Source organism: Ictidomys tridecemlineatus, chromosome 14, assembly GCF_052094955.1.
Source record: "Ictidomys tridecemlineatus isolate mIctTri1 chromosome 14, mIctTri1.hap1, whole genome shotgun sequence".
Classification (NCBI taxonomy): domain Eukaryota; kingdom Metazoa; phylum Chordata; class Mammalia; order Rodentia; family Sciuridae; genus Ictidomys; species Ictidomys tridecemlineatus.
The window spans coordinates 57,357,804-57,369,804 of record NC_135490.1 but is presented as its reverse complement, the minus strand read 5'-3'; the positions used below and the strand labels follow the sequence as shown (position 1 = coordinate 57,369,804).

The window sequence follows — 12,001 nt, the reverse complement described above, 5'->3', positions numbered from 1 at the left end:
TTGGTCTTTACTTCCAGAAAAATCTGAGTTGGAGACTCTCATTTATATGTACTACTGAAAACGTATATATACTTTGCACATCTTCTTCTTGTGGCCTGGACCAAGATGCATGTGTGTATGTGTGTGTGGGTGTGTGTGTGAGTGCACACGTGTGCCTACAGAAACATTAACTGTGAAAAGAATACTTAGTAAATGACTAAAAAAGGCAAACAAAGTGTTTTGGTAACAAAGGTTTGAATGATAGAAAAGTGAAGAATTGTAAATGTGCAAATATAATCCTTGGAATATTAAAAAAACAGCACTGTAAGAAACAAAATGATTAAAATGCATATTCTTTTCCTTCCATTTGTAGCAGCTTTTACAAAATAATGTGACTTTTTCTAGCACTGTCAACACAATAGAGATTCATGGGTTTAACATTTAGTCTACAATGACAACTACAAATAATCAGTGCCCAATAAATATATGGTCTACTCACAAAGGACCTTTTTTCCTTCAGAGAAAACAAAAAGAGATTAATTTATTTCCTAAAAATTGACTGCTTTTACTGTGATTTACTGCCTCAAATCAGTATGACAACACAGCTCTAATTATCTAAAATCATGAAAAAGTAATAAGACCTCCAAGAATATCTATTTATTTGTCCCAGCAACATTACTAATGCATGTTTCAGTTTATTTGAATATTTTATCATTTTTTTATTGCTAAGAGCATGTGAGTTAAGCCACATTTAGAGGCAACCCTATCTTCCAAAGGCAGCCTTTTGTCCATATTTTCAGTCCTACCCAGAAGTTAATCCCTTAGAGGGAAAAGGAAGCAGTTCCCATTTCTCCACTGTGCAGCAAGGGAGGTAAAGCTTTATTTCATATGCCACCCAGGATGACAAAATGCATGCCAGCTACACATTGCCTTGCTGTAGGTCTCCCTGTAACTATAACGCATTTTAGATTCTTGTCACAATTTTCTGCAGAAGCAACAATACAATGATAATGTAGATAAGAAATACTCATTACCTTTATTTTTAAAAGTGGCTAAAAAAAATCATTTCTTTTCTCCTGCATCCAAAGAGTGTAGGTTAAAACTCCATCAGAGGATTGTCTGTGGTGCTGCCACTGTAGACAAACGCTCTTTTACAGATAAATCTCATCTCTCTCTCTCTTTTTTTTTTTTTTTCTTTTTGATCACGATTTTAGAATCTGTTAGGAACTGTGCTTTGTGGACTGTGATGAATTGTCTATTGCTTTTGTGATTCTTTCTGGTTTAAAGCCCTAGGTTTCCAGCATCCAGGGTCGACCATGATTGGCTCCACCCGAGGGACGCAGGTCCTGGGATTCCCTCCCAGCTAGTAGCAGTGACATCACAGGCGAACTCCTCTGGCTGCACAGGGCTGGAGCGGGGAGGCCGCAGAGGAGCTCCGGGAGGGGCGTTGCTGGGGGTTTCCAGGGAAACACTGCAGCAGATGGCTTTGCTTCTCTTTCTGAGCCACAGTGACACATCTGCAGCAGGGCTGGTGGGAAGGATATTTTTAGAAAATCTCTTCTCTCTTAGGTCCGGCTAGCTCTGATAGCTTTTTTTCTCCTCTTTTCAGTCTGCCTGTTTATTTCTCCCCACGTTCTTTTATTTCTGGAAATGAGATTTTCTATTTTTATTGCAGGGACATTTTAGAAGGATCCCAAGTTACTAACCCATGATGAACCTAGGTGTGCCCCAGTTTCCTTTTGATTCACTGGCCCCTCCTCACCCGTTACATTATGCAGGCTGTCAAGGTGGCTGCCTGGAATACAAGGGCAAATGTTGCTAAGGTAACAGGATTGAAAACCTGTCTGCAGAAGCAGATGCTTTATAACCTGGGGTTTCCCTCATTTGCATTTAAAGACTCCTGAGCAAAGCTACAAAGCAAGGCAATCCTTGTAGCAAAAGTGAGAGAGAAATATGTAATTGTCCCCTGATAAGTCATTGAAGGACATGTACCACTGTGAGGTTAAATAAGTAGGAGTGCTAATGACTTCCAGTGCATTGGTGGAAGAGCTGATGCATTTAAGAGGACCCCCCACACCCCTCTCCCCTAATTTCTCATCTTACACCTGGGGAGCATTCCCCCTGCATTTCTCTTCTAGAAATGCCCTTCACAGCATTAGCCAAGGTTAAACTTTGTGTCTGTCCTCTTTCTTGGTGACCTGGGAATGCCTCATTGCACATTCACAACAAAAGATATCTGAGTGGTTGGTGGTAAAGCTCAGATTTGAAGCAAGTGGAAAAATGCCTTAGGCTAAATGAAATTCAGGAATGTTGACATTGCTAGAGAATGAAACAAACAGGATTTTAGGGATGCTTTCGATGCCAGAAATGCCTTTAATATATTCTAGGTTCTGATCACTGCATTCAACACAACTGAGGTATAATTCTAAGAAATCACACAATAACCAAGCAATAGAAATTGCAATTTGCTTATTTGTTTCTTCAAAAAGAAAAAAGGATTGTATTATAATTATTTCAAATTAAACATATTGTGCATTTTTCAGTGTTCAAGTACCATCTTAAAGGGCTCACAAATGTGCCCAGATGTGCATGCAAAAGGCAGATTACTAAATGGCTTTTAACAATTATAAGAACTGCAAAGTGGGCAATATGCGATTGAAGGGAAAAATGAAGCACAGAGATGATAGTATTTTGGGGTAATAGGGTATAAATTCTTGGTGGAGCAACTCAACAGATTTCTAAATAACTTCTTTAATGAGTGTCCTCTTTATTCCCAAAACCTAATTGCAGATTTTGTTTTATTTTTTCCTATAAAAGTGAAAACAAAGCCCTATCATATAAAGGTGAGAAAAGACCTGGTTTTGGTACCAGGATATTTATTTACATAGATAACATTTTCTGACCTCTGTGATGGTATATGTAAGAATCATGTTGCCAATTAACTCTGGTATGAATTCCTAAATCATAAACACAATTAGAAATCATGACTTCTATCAGATAAATAAAATTTTTCTACATTTTTTGAAATTATACTTCTAAAGAAGCAATGATGGTCTCTATTTTTCCACATTAACCAGTATTTACAAAGTTAGTGCTGATACCACTCAGGACAGGATCTGGAACAAAATACATAATAAATAAATGTCTCCCCTCCCACTTCTGAACCTGTGGTTTCCAAGGGTGCTGATATGCACTCAGATTATGAATAAAGACTTTGGCCACCGCAAGAAGTTCTGCCCTTCCTCTATGGAATAAACAAAGGATGGTTATTGACTCTGCCAGAAGAGGATCAGGTTAATTCTGCATCCTTAACCTTTAAATACTGTCAAGGCAACCTTTATAGGCTGGGGGCATAGCTCAGGTGGTAGAGTGCTTGCCTAGCATGCACAAGGCCCTGGGTTCAATCCTTAGCACCGCCAAAAAGAAAAGAAGAAGGATTTAAATATTGTGCTTCTGGATACATACAATAAAAAATTGACTTACAGTGGTTGGTGTTCTGGCTCAGTGGTAGAGCACTTGCCTAGCACTGGTGAGGCACTGGGCTTGATTCTCGCTACCACATAAAAATAAATAAATAAAATAAAGGTATCTTGTCCATCTACAACTAAAAAAATCTAAAAAAAAGAATTTACTTACAAAAAGTTAACATTTGAAAAATGTATAACTACATCTTGAACTTGATTTTCACTGAGGAATATTTGTTTTTAATATTTTAAACTGTACTATGATGCTTCCTAATCAAAATAATAAATATTAGTAACAACAATTTTAAAAAAAAAAAGAAAAAAACCAAAGAAATATCTAACGCAGCACATTCATCTTATAGATGAGGATGCTGTGCACCACAATAAGATAGCACTTGCTTCTCTGGAGACCATTGGTTGGAAAACTATTCTTAAATATCATTTTTGATAGACTGCACACAGGCAGGAGCATTTTATCTGTATTAAGCACTATGGTTTGAATATGACCCCCAAAGACCCATGTGTTAAAAACTTGGTTTCCAGGGTTGTACTGTTGGGAAGTCAGGTCTAATGGGAGACCCTTAGGTCATTGGGGCAAGCCCTTGGAGAAGATTGTGGGACCCTAGTCTCTTTATTTTATTTTTTACTCCTGGGTTAAGGTATATCAGTTTAGGTATAGCAGTTTTGTTCCATCACATGTTTCTGCCCTGATGGGCCGCCTCCCCCAGGCCCAATGCAACAGGGTCAATCCATCATGGATAGAAACCTCCAAAACAATATACCAAAACAATACTTTTCTCTTTATAAGTTGATTGTCTCAGGTATTTCATTGCAGTGAGGGACTGCAGACTAACACACAAAGCAATCTGTGACTCTTGGTAGCCTTCCACTCAAGTTCCATTTAGTGCTGGTAAAAAAATAAATAAATAAATAAAAAATAGTCATTTCACCATGTAGAGGTCACCTGGGGGGAGTCTCCTAATCTGAGGCTGGCCTAATAACAAAGGTGGTGGGCGTATCTTTGAAACACCTCAGGCATAAAGTCAACTATTGGTGACAAGTGTTTGTCTCTTCAATCATTTACTACAAAGTCCCCCATCATTTCTCACTGTGCTCCACCAGCCCCACTTCATGTTTCACAACTTTGTATGATTTCTATAACTTGGCTTTCCAAATTCTGAATTGGAATTAGATTTCTCAAACATGATCTTGATATTTGTACTCTTTTTCTCAAGAACTTACACTAATGCTATAGGGTTTCAGAGAAGTACCTATGATTTCTCAGACATGGTTAGCAAGTAAGTGGAAAGGTATGCAGGAAAGGTTAGAGTCCTGTGATGGTTTGGAGGTGAGGTGTCCCCTGAAAGCTCACATGTGAGACAATGCAAGAGGGTTCAGAGGAGAAATGATTGGGTTGTGAGAGTCTTAACCCCAGCAGTGAATTAATCCCTGATGGGATTAACAGAGGGGTAACTAGAAACAAGTGGGGTGTGGCTGGAAGAAGTGGTTAACTGGGGATGTGGCTATGGGCTGTGTATTTTGTATCTGGAGTGGAGTCTCTCTCTGCTTCCCTCTGCCACACTCTCCCAACATGACGTTCAGCCTCACCTTGAGCCCTGAGCAATGGAGCCTGTCTTTATGGACTAAGACCTCTGAAACCATGAGCTCTCAAATAAACTTTTCATCCTCTACCATTGTTCTGGTCAGATCCTTTAGTTACAACAGTCAAAAAGCTGACTAAAATAAGTCCTGACTTACCCATTTTTAATGTAAGCAGAGCATAGTTTCATCATAGTTTAGAGCCTGGTACATGCTAGCGGTGAACTAGAATATCAACTTCTCAAAGGCAGGGACTGTTGCTTGGATCGTCTCATGATGAGTAGAACATCACCTAGCACATTCTAGGTACTTAGTGCACATTTCTAAAATTGGAACTTTAAGTTTTAAAAATTGAAAGAATAAATTTAATAGCTATGGGAATCTAATAGCTGCATTGAAATCCCTGGGGAATTTCAGCCTTTTCCCAGAAAAGTTAATCAGAATCTCTGGGCTACACAAGATTTAAAAAAAAAAAAAGTCCCAACTGTTTAAACTGAGCAACTAAAGAACCACGCCCCAATTATAATTAGTAGGGTCAATACAACTATTAAAATTTATCTTCTAAACTGCATGTATTTGTTAAGGTTCTTCAGAGGAACAGAACCAATTATATATGTAATGCAGTAATAATGTCAATACATTAATATCTAACAATATAATATATATGTGTGTGTGTATATATATATATATATTCATATGGAATGTAAAACACACTGCCACAATTTCCTATGGTGTTTCTAGTAATTAGAAACCAGTCCTATATAATAAAATTATAATGGTATCAAAATGCATGATAAACTTCATGATTTTTATAGGAAAGTAGGTGATTATTTTTATTAGGCTAACAAAACTGTTAGTTTTGTTCTAAACTGGATATTATTCAGAGAAAAATAAACAATGATATTATATACAATATAATAATAATATAATTGTAATACCATGTTGTCTACATATATGTACATATGTGTATATGATATATAATATACTTTGTGAGCATTTTCTAAGGTACTTTTAGAAGCGGTCATTTAAAAAAGGTTACAATGTTTCTCTAAGATCCCTTAGAGCCTCTGATGGGCTAATGCATATAATGAATGTTTATTGTTTATATAAACAGACAATAGACTCAAAGTCTGTCCTCTTGCTGCTAGGTGACCTTGAACAAATTTCTCCACTTCTCTGAGTCACATTTTCCTTTTGTGTGATCTCAATAGGTCTCTCACAAGCATAAAATAAATTATGTAATGTCTGTAGTGTGGTACCTGGCACACAGTGTACACTCAGAGGTATGAATCACAGTGTGTGGATCTGTACTCCTTTCTTGCAAAGGTGTTAACAGTCAAAATCACTCCACTTTACATTGGTGGTTGAAGTGGGTGACTATGGCGCTGAGAGCTATAGTTTTGAGCTACGGATGTGGTGCCTCCTGAACTTTATGACTCCATGATTATTTTTGCTGTGTTTTATAAAATAAGTACTGTAAAGAAGAAATATGTGAAATGCTGCCTTCTACAAATATAGTGTAATTTATTTGTAAGGTAACGAATTCAGACTTAGCCCAGAAAAATATGAATTTCAGATAAGATATGTATATGTGTATAGGCCTAATTATGCTAGAAATGGCTGTTTCTTTGAGATTCCAATTTGACTGATGGCCTTTATTTTATCAGACCACCCAATCCTAAGACCAATTCAAGTCATTTAAAATACCAACCATGAAGACAGAGAAAGGGAATGGGCATTTGGCCTAGTCAAAGTTTCCCCCAGCTCAGAATCTCTGTTGTCCTTTTCCCATTTGGCCCTCTTTTCTATCTGACAGCTTAGCCATTTCCTCATGAGCTTGTTAGTTAAATGAAGGATGGGGACTTATCCACTTTATTTCCTGCTTAGTGGTTGGAGATAGGAAGCACCCAGAGGATTTATTTTGTTTAATTGATTAAGCTTAACCAAACCTTTTCTGATTTGGGGTTTTTTTTTTTAGGTTCTTTATAAAAATTAGAAAAGAGACATAAAAGGAGAAAGAATTCTTTCTAATGCAAATATCCAAAGAAAACAATGTAATATTTGTAAATCAAGCAGTTATATGAGAATTTTAATGGACATATAATGTCTAATAGATCATTATTGGTAGGTTCCAATTTAACTCTGGGAAAAATTATAAAATAAACATACTTAAAGATAAATCTTGACATAGTTCTTCTGGGATAGAACAATATGCCCCCCAGAAATATGGCTCTTTGGCCTAAGCATTATTTTGAGGTGGAGACAATTGATAAGAAACAGATTCAGGAGAAGCTCTCTGACCTGCTCCTTTTTGGTTAAAAATAGGACACTAATTTAAAAAGTGTCTCCTATTCCCTCTTATTAGGAAGAAGAAAAGTTAATCATAGGAAGCAACTCTAGACCCATGTCAGCCTTTTGGAAATGGCACTGGAGGGATCGACATACAGGTTACTTCCTAGTCTTGACCTACCCTAAGTATTCCAGATAGTTGCATTCCCACAATTTGCCACCCTAGAAACTCAAAGCCATCCCCTTCATCTTGTCTAAACATTAATTGTTCCTTTTCTCAGATCCTGTATAAGCCCAAATTCTACCCATCCCATTCAGTCACTAACCTAATGTACAGGCTAAAAAACTTCTCTATTTCTCTTGTTTATTTGCCATTTCTCAGTACAATTTACAGAGCCCCAGCCACAGAATTTGAAGGGTAGTAAGAAAAATAACTTTCCCTCTCCTGTAGTTTGAGTTACTTAAACACCAAAAGAATCATTGAATGGAAATGTTGTTACCCAAGGACAGATTTTCTTTGGAAAATCAGTGAGTCCACATTTGCCTTTAGATTAAAAAGAAGAAGAAGAAAAGAAAAAGAAAACGGAATAGAACAGCATCATGGAGGAAATAGCTCAGGTAGACAAAGATCTACCCGCTTGTCCCCTGCTTCACATCACCCCAAAGGTACAAAGCCCAGACTGTATACTACCAGTTCCATGAAGCCCTCTAGAACAGCTAACTTCAACATTGATACCACTCCAGAGTTTCAATTATAAAGCATCCCCACTCATTGTACACGGCTGACAAAATCTCAGTATCGCAGTCATTGCACATTAAAAAAAATTGAAATAATTTCACATGTAACTATAGAGGTGGTTGAAGTAAAATTAGAAAATCAAAGTTAACCATGGGTCTCCGGTTTATTTCAAGAGTAAATGGATTCTAACTAGGAACTAGGTTTATACTTCATGAATTTAATAGAGTACAGAAAAAACATATTTAGGGAAATCATTTTATAAAATTAAAAAACTCATCTTGATCATAATCCTATGGAGGAGTTAAAACTTTCTTCAGGTAATGAAGCATAACTAATGAGACCTATGGAAAACATAATACTGGCACTTTCCAATACTGGCACTTTCCAACATTTAACTCTAAATTGAAATTAATTAAAATTTTAATTCTTCAGCCATTCTAGTTATACTTTAAGTGCTCAATGTGGCTAATAACTACCATAGTGAATATCACAGAATTTGACATTGTTATTAGAGATAATCCAGACACAGATCCCAGATATTCATGACATTGTAAAAATTTAATAAGAACTAACTTTACCAAATGTTCTTTAAGTGATGGATACCATTTTTAAGTACTGAATATGTATTATCTTATTTAATCCTCATCTGGTATAATATACTAAATTGTATCATGTACTTCATTATATAGTGAGGGAATCAGTGGAAAAGGAAAGAAGTTAAATAAATTGAACTTTGCACAATGTTTAAGTGGTAGATCTAGGATTCAAATCTACGAAATCTGACTCTAGAAGCACTTTTAACTGTGAAGTTAACATACTGTCTGTTTGTTCAAGGTGACGGTTCAAATAAGTAGATAGTACAGGGGAGATGGTTCTGAGGGAAAACTGAAAACTCAGCAATTGTACTGAAAAAATTGGCAACTATGATTATGTAAAAATTGAAACCTGATGTTTGATGAGAAAAGTTTAATCAAGGTTAAAGACAACAATAGGAGAAAATATTTGAACAATTAAGTGTTAATAGCTATAATATGAAGAGGTCACATAAATCTGTTAGAAAAAGACAAATAACCCCGTCAAAATTAGGCAAAGGGCCAGGTGCAGCAGGGCAGGCCTGACATCCCAGAGGCTTGGGAGGCTGAGGCAGGAGGATCCAGAGTTCAAAGCCAGCCTCAGAAACTCAGGTTGGTCCTAAGCAACTCAGTGAGATACTGTCTCTAAATAAAATACAAAAAAGGGTTGAGGATGTGGATCAGTGGTTAAGAATCCCTGGGTTTAATCCCCTCATACCAAAAACAAAACAAAACAAAAGTAGGCAAAGGATATGGACAGATGCTTCTCTGAAGAAAAAGATTTAAAATGCCCAATAAAAATATGAAAAGATGTTCAAAATCAGAATCAGGAAAATACAATATAAAACAAAATATGGTAAATTGCACTTTAGACTGGGACAATTTTCAAAAGGTGTTTAGATGCAGTTTCAGAGTGAAGGGATGTGGAGCTTCTCATAAATTACTAGCAATGGTGTAAACTGACATGCACTCCACAGGGTAAAGCCTACGAGATGTTTAAATGAGAAAATCTTAGGCCCAGCAATTCTACTATCCTTGGGATTCTAACACATAAAAGGATTCAGGCACAAGGACTCTTCTCTGTATGGCAACATTGACTATAAAGTGGAAACAGTGTGAACAACCTAAACATCTATCAATTAATAAATGATTAACTAAACCAAGCTTCATTCATGCAGGGACATGACCTGTATTCCTAGAAAATAAGACAATACATGAATTTGGCCCTAGGTACTCTGTCTGGGATATACTGTTCCTGTAAGAAAGCAAACCTAGCCCTTTTCCCAGTCCTTTATATTCAACAACAAAAGCCTGTAAGAAAAGACATCAAAAACACTAACATAGCTATCACTGAAAAATATTATTTGGGAGAGGATTGTAGAAAAATAAATTTGTTTTTGTTTTGGTTCTCATTTTATACATTTCACTTAGGTATTGTTTTAGCATTTTTATAAAGGGGTTATATTAATATTGTGATTAATCAAATAAAAAAGAAGGAAAAAGAAATCCCACAATAAAATAGTTTACTAAACTGGTATCTTTTCCCACTCAATTCCTCTTCTCCTTATCAGATAGTCTATCTATAAATAAAGAGGTAAGAGAATATTACAGGAATGATTTGGCTGCCAGTAAAGGCAGAGATAAAGCTGAGTTCAACAGATACTGGTGATTTTGAGACACTCTTTCTGCACACAAGGTCCTTTAAACCTCTTCACTGGCTCTTATCAAATCTTAGAAGCAGCTGTTACTACAGCTGCTAAATGGGGCGGTCAGTAGGTTGAGAAGAAGAAAATTCACTTAGTGTGTGCTTTTGAATACTTTGGCTGCTTAGAGATGATGTTCATCTCTTCTTATCTTAAAAAAAAAGTCTCTGAGCTGGCTGTATTTTGGCCCCAAACAAGCCCAAATGCCAAAGATAGTTTGCATGGCAGAAGGTGAGGAAAAGAGACACCTTACAGTAGCAGATCTCAAAGTGTGAGGCAGGGATTCTTCAGGGATCCCTGAGACCCTTCATATGTACAGCAGACTATGAAATCATACTGTTATTTTTCCTAACAGTATTTAGATATTCTTTGCCTATTTCATTCTCACTCTCTCACAGTTTTAAAAAGTTTAAATATTGCTTTTGGACAACATCTTTAGGTCACATTCTAGTTTTATTCAAAATTTCTTGTAACACTCAATCTTCACAATATATTAACCACTTATGTTCATCACGTTGTATAGGAACCATGGGAAGAAATTCATTTACACAAGATAAATTTGAAGAATAAAAGAAATCTGCACTTCAAGACAGAGACAGGGACTCAATCCATCCCTAACCAGGTTTCTCCCTGTTTACTTCCTGTCTTAGATAACAGCCAGGACACAAAGCATTTAGCTGGTTTCATTGCCTGTACCCATGTACCTCTTCTTGGCTACTGAGTGACAACTTGTATCCAGCATCCTTCTCCTACTCTAAAGAAAGAAATTTACATGAGATTGATCTCCAAGTAGACGGGATTTTGTTTGTTTAATAAAAGCAAATACATTTTATTTCTCAAAATAACACTTTTTTGGATTTCCTTAAATAATCATTTGGCAAAATCATGTTTCTGCATTTATTTTATACCCTTCTATATGATATACTAAGCTCTGTATGCTTATTATGGAAAATTTGGAACAATACTGAAAAGCATCTGTAATCGTGTAGAAAAGTGAAACTATATGCTTTACTGGATGGATTTTATGGTATGAGAATCCTGTCAATAATAAGATAAAAACACACAGAAATGTGCTTTCTCTGACTTTTATTTATCCATCTTTTAAGTTTAATATTAGTATTTCTGTTTTCATAACAATAAACAAAAACAGTTTGAAGGAAAATATATTTTGTGTTATTCATTGTTAAATAGTCTGTAATGGTTCAGATATGAGTTGTCCCCCAATGGTTAATGCATGAGAAAATAAATGAGGTCTCTATCTAATGTCTATGTGTTCTCATTGAATAATTCTTAAATGACCCTTTTTGATTTCTTAACTATATCAGAAATAGATGAATCAATTAAGAAATCATTTTTCACCTATCATATAACACAGAGAATAAAATTATTTGGTTTAATAAAGGTTGTAAGGAAATGGGTACTCTTAACCATTACTCGTAGGAATATAAGGTGTTTGACCATGTGAAAATAGTTATTCTATAAATGAATCTAGGTTAAGTGATAGAGTCAAAGATGCAGTACTCAGAGGTGCAGTAATTAGATCATGGGAGCTATAACCCAATCAGTCTATCCTTAGTTTGAATGGACTGACTGGGTGGTGACTTTGGGCAGGTGGGGTGTGGCCAGAGGAGGTGGGTCACTGAAGGCATGTCCTGG

The 12,001-nt window shown here is 36.2% G+C and overlaps 1 protein-coding gene across 8 annotated transcripts in view; it reads right to left on the bottom strand.

Annotated features, from left to right (window-relative positions):
• Positions 1 to 12,001, bottom strand: part of Nrg1 (neuregulin 1) — a 986,545-nt gene that overhangs the window by 476,305 nt on the left and 498,239 nt on the right. The window lies entirely within an intron of this gene.